This window comes from Salvelinus namaycush, chromosome 32 (genome assembly GCF_016432855.1).
Source record: "Salvelinus namaycush isolate Seneca chromosome 32, SaNama_1.0, whole genome shotgun sequence".
Lineage (NCBI taxonomy): Eukaryota > Metazoa > Chordata > Actinopteri > Salmoniformes > Salmonidae > Salvelinus > Salvelinus namaycush.
This window is the reverse complement of record NC_052338.1, coordinates 14,638,954-14,644,531: the sequence shown is the minus strand read 5'-3', so window position 1 is coordinate 14,644,531 and position 5,578 is coordinate 14,638,954. Positions and strand designations below refer to the sequence as shown.

Below are 5,578 nucleotides of genomic sequence, written 5' to 3'. Positions count from 1 at the left end.
TTATGCACAGTGATGGTAATCAATAGCCTGGTGAGTTTCCTTACGGTAGATGCCACACACACACCCTGGAGGAGCAGGGAGAGGGCTGGCGCACGCTGCACAATGTGCAAAGGGATTAGAGAGATGTGTTAGTGCTCTAGCTGGCTACTTCCTCTCATGTGTGTGTAGCTGGAGGGGTGCTGTACTGCTGGAGTAAATGATGAGAGCTTGTATTGTTGCCTTCTCCTCCTGGCTGTCCTGCTGAGCTGCAGCGGATCAGAGTACACACTGCTTTTAAGATCAGGTATGAGTTCCAAATGGCACCCTATTCCATATATAGTGCACTACATTTGAACAGGGCCATAGGGCTCTGGTAAAAAGCAGTGAACTATGTAGGGAATAGGGTTCCATTTGAGATTCAACACAACAGAATAACTCATGGTCACAACATTCTTACTTTGCCATACTGTTGTTGTCGTTGTATTTGCCAAGATGTACGATTTATCTGCTTGTTTTTTCTGTCTTATCTGGCATTTTGTTTGTTGAGAAAGTGACTTTGATCTATTACTACTACAGTATGGTCTGAACATTTTACAAACTTGAAATCTCTATTCTTACTGCCTCCATAATACCAAAACCTGAGTTGTTCTGATTAACCAGCAACACAGTAGTAGCCTGTACAGAATCCAGTGTAATGATCTCAGGCTGACGTTCAGATTGGAGATTGATTGAAAACAAACGTCATGCCACTGATCTCCATGACAACCTCCATACAACCTCCATAAACACCTCAATACATTGCGTCCAGTTTTCAACCAGAAACTTACGTCATTATAACACTGCATGCCAAATCTGGCAACTCAGCTGCAGGCACTCTGCAAGCAGCCTCATTAAAAAACATTTATCTTGAATCTCGACCCAGATTGCCTGACCTGTGTCTGAATCTGATGATAACATACGTTACGAAGAAACCATATTTTTTCCCTCTCTCACTCGAATGAGAACCACCAATGCCTCTGTCCTGCTTTCTGATCACAACCCTGCAATGCCATACCTGGTCCCTCTGTCCCTGTGTCTTCAGTCTGCAGTCTGCATCGAGGATGTAGAGTCAGGTCCAAAATTATTGGCACCCTTGATAAAGATGAGCAAAAAAGACTGTATAAAATAAATAATAATGAGATTGGAGAACATGTTGGGAGGGATCTCAGACCATGCCTCCATATAGAATTTTTCCAGATCCTTGATATTCTTCACCTGCTGTTATGGACTGCCCATCTCAATTCAAACCACATATTTTCTATATGGTTCAAATCCGGAGACTGAGATGGTCAGGAGCGCAACTTTTACTTGGGACGGGGGTTACATGTCCCCCACACATTCTGAAAATGCTTTTTTGTCCCCCCCCAGTTTTATCATTGGAATGTGATACAAAATGAGGTACTGGTGTGCTTCAGGACCATGCGGACGCCCCCGAGCAGTTGGGTAGGCTGTTTGGAGTGTATATCAGACTGGATTAAAAAAAACTGTTATGTCCCCCCCACTTCTAAAACCAAAGTTGCGCCTCTGGAAATGGCCTTTGCAAAATGTTGATTTTGTGGTCAACTATTTCTTTGTGGATTTTGATTAGTGCCTGGCTTGTTGTCTTGCTGGAAGATCCACTTGCGGTCAACTGTCAAGAGTCAACCAGGTTTTTGGCTACAATGTCCTGGTACTTGGTAGAGTTCATGATGTCAATGACCTTAATAAGGGCCACAGGACCAGTGGAAGCAAAATAGCCCCATAACATCAAAGATCCACCACCATATTTTACCGTAGGTATGAGGTACTTTTCTCCAAATGCTTCTATTTTTCAACGCCAAACACACCGCTGGTGTGTGGCCAAGTGGCTCTATTTTCATGTCATCTGACCATAGCACTGGTTCAAATCCATGTGCCAATGCTGTTTATCAAACTCCAGGTGGTGCTATGTTCAGACGACATGAAAATAGAGCTCTTTGGCCACACACATCAGTGGTGGGTTTGCCATTGAAAAAACTGAAGCAATTTTGGACCTGACTGTATTGTTCTCATTTTCCACCACAGATTCCTTTCTTTTAGGAGGAAGTCACCTAGAAAATGTTAGATGGCCGTTTCCTACCGACCAATGAGACACGGGCCAGGATTGGGGCTGGGGGAGCAGCAGCAGTGAGTGGGTGATATTGAAATCCAGCAAATAGAGCTGATTAAAAAATACAATTCTATGCAAATTGCCTGCTTTTTCCATGTCTGGGAATCACAATGTGGTTGTTTTTTTGTCGGCCATGGTGATTGTTTGTTTTAGAATCAAAAAACATGTATTCACTCTGATATCTGGCTAATTTGGGAAGGTTTTCTTCACATTCTCCCTGGAAATCTGTCCCATTTTTTTATTTATGAAGTAAACCATAATAAATGGTATGGGTAAGTACTGTATAGTCTTTGGGATTTCCCTAAAATAGCTGAATTGTGAAAAAGCTTTTTGCTAAATGGTAACTGTTGTTTCTATACAGGCTCACTCCTCTCAGATTCCCTTATATAAGCATTATGCAACGTGAGGGCATGCAGGTTAGCTGAGAGCACTGTGGAAGTGCCAAACAGAGAAGGCAACGGTACACAACAGTGGGAGTAATGTTAAACTGGCACAACAGAAATACTCAAATATTATGTAAAAATTGTTGTGCATTGTAAATTATAGATTAAAAAGACTCCTATTTCCAACTAACTGAAGCAGTATATGCTTAAGCTCAGTTGTCGTAGTATTGCTTGTGTATGCAAACTCAACTGGGAAGGGGTAAAAATAATATGTATACATTTTGACAGAGAGGTAAAATTTACAATTATAGTAAAATGACTTTGACAACAGATGTCCGCTGTCTACATTCAATTCCATTTTACTTCACCTCTCACCTTTTACATCCACCAGTGAACCACACATAAGCTGGGATTCATTAAAAGGGGTGTTGCAATACCAAATGCACATTTTAAAGGCCATTTCTCAGACATTCCCTGAAATCACATTAATGGTAAATGCTGCGGATGTTTGTTCAAGCTAGCAAGCTTTCACATGCAGGAGGTGGTGCTTCAACATGCTACATATGGGGCTAGCTGCTAGCTTATGCATGCTAGAGGTGATGCTAGCTATAACATGATAGAGGTGGGGCTACCAGCTAACTTTAACATGATAGAGGTGGGGCTAGCTTAAAAATGATAGAGGTGGGACTAACCACTTGCTTAAACATGCTAAAAATGGAGTTAGTTGCCAGAGGTGGGGCTGTTGTAATGGGGGTCACTCTGCTGCTAACATTTTGCCACAGCTCAAAACAGTGATCTGCTTCGCAAACACAAGTGACAAGTTGCGCCACCAAAAAGCTAGCAATTCCACAACGTGAGCGGAGACATTTCAAGCTGTGGCGTGAGCTTACGGCAAGAACTCCGTTACTATTGCTTAAAGATGTTAGAGGAGGGACTAGCTTAAACATGCTAGAGGTGGGGCCAGATTAAACATGTTAGAGTTGTGCAACAGCAAGAGATCAGTTTGAAAAAGTAAAGGTCAGCTATTCATTCATCTCCCCCTGAGGTGGTAACTGCCAGTTCTAGTCATCGCCTCAGAAGCTAATGCTTCTCACCTCTGTGGTACATGAGTGCTGTGTCACGTTAGATTGTGACGTGTTTGTCTATTTCCTCCCAAAACGTCCTTCATGCTGTCAGAGTCGATGAAATGACCCTGTTTAAGGTTATTAAGCCCCATAAATTGATTTGTCAACACATTTTTCAGGGGACTAAATATAATATCAAAGAGCTGCAGGGTGTGTGTGAGCAATGAAATGAAAAGTGTTGTTATCAAGACTTTTCACTGTGTGTGTGTGTGTGTGTGTGTGCGTGTGTTTGTGCTGGGCATGCGCACCTAGGGAAAGTTTAGCTGACCCATCCATTATTACATTGTCAGTGTCTGTTGACATCACCCCGTAAGCAAACACACACACCTAAAAGACTTCTACATCCACATCTGATCCTTCCATATTGCACATTAAATGTGTTAAACAATCCTGTCAATGTATCTAGTGTACCATGCATGCAATCATTTGATGGCAGATATACTCTCCAATCATATCATAGGAAGCCTTGTTAGGAAGAGAAATCAGAGGCCTACTCTTAAGCATCAATTAACCAGATATCATTGTCGGTGGGACATATTCATTAATTGGAAGAGCAGGGTAGCAGGGGTCATGGATGGGCTTGAGGGGGTAGCAGGATTGGGGTTGAGGGGTAGAATGAAGATTAGAGGGATTGATTGATTCTGACGATGCACTTGGAGTCCAGTACAAATAGAAGGAGGCTGTAGGTACAGTGCGTTCGGAAAGTATTCAGACCCCTTTATTTTTTCCACATTTTGTTACATTACAGCCTTATTAGGGCCCCGTGTGGCTCAGTTGGTAGAGCATGGCGCTTGCAACGCCAGGGTTGTGGGTTCGATTCCCACGGGGGGCCAGTACAAAAAAAAATAAAAAAAAAAAAAAAATATGAATGTATGTACTTGTAAGTCGCTCTGGATAAGAGCGTCTGCTAAATGACTTAAATGTAAATGTGACTTAAATGTAAATGTATTAAAAAATGTATTAAATCGTTTTTTCCCTCGTCAATCTACACCCCATAATGACAAAACAAAAACAGGTTTTTAGAAATATTACATTTACATAAAAATGCAGACCCTTTACTCAGTACTTTGTTGAAGCACCTTGGGCAGTGATTATAGCCTCAAGTCTTCTTGGGTATGACTCTACAAGATTCGCACACCTGTATTTGGGGAGTTTCTCCCATTCTTCTCTGCAGATACTCTCAAGTTCTGTCAGGTTGGATGGGGAGTATGGCTGCATAGCTATTTTCAGGTCTCTCCAGAGATGTTCGATCAGGTTCAAGTCCGGGCTCTGGCTGGACCACACAAGGACCTTAAGACTTGTCCTGAAACCACTCCTGTGTTGTACTGGCTGTGGGTCGTAGTCCTGTTGAAAGGTGAATCTTTTCCCCAGTCTGAGGTCCTGAGCGCTCTGGAGCAGGTTTTCATCAAGGATCTCTCTGTACTTTGCTCCGTTCATCTTTCCCTCAATCCTGACTAGTCTCCCAGTCCCTGCCGCTGAAAACATTACCACAGCATGATGCTGCCACCAGCATGCTTCACCGTAGGGATGGTGCCAGGTTTCCTCCAGACATGACGCTTGGCATTCAGGCTAAAGAGTTCAATCTTGGCTTCATCAGACCAGAGAATCGTGTTTCTTATGGTCTGAGTCCTTTAGGTGCCTTTTGGCAAACTCCAATGCTGGCTGTCATGTGCTTTTTACTGAGGAGTGACTTCCATCTGGCCACTTCACCATAAAGGCCTGATTGGTGGAATGCTGCAGAGATGGTTGTCCTTCTGGATGGTTCTCCCATCTCCACAGAGGAACTCTGAACTCTGAGGTGACCACCGGGTTCTTGGTCACCTCCCTGACCAAGGCCCTTCTCCCCCGATTGCTCAGATGCCGGGCAGCCAACTCTAGGAAGAGTCTTGTTGGTTCCAAACTTCTTCCATTTAAGAATGATGTGG

The 5,578-nt window shown here is 43.1% G+C and overlaps 1 non-coding gene across 1 annotated transcript; it reads left to right on the top strand.

Annotated features, from left to right (window-relative positions):
• The first annotated feature begins 4,410 nt into the window (after window positions 1-4,410).
• trnaa-ugc lies at window positions 4,411-4,486 on the top strand. Its single transcript has one exon. It is a non-coding gene; the product is annotated as a tRNA-Ala (tRNA).
• The last annotated feature ends 1,092 nt before the right edge of the window (window positions 4,487-5,578 follow it).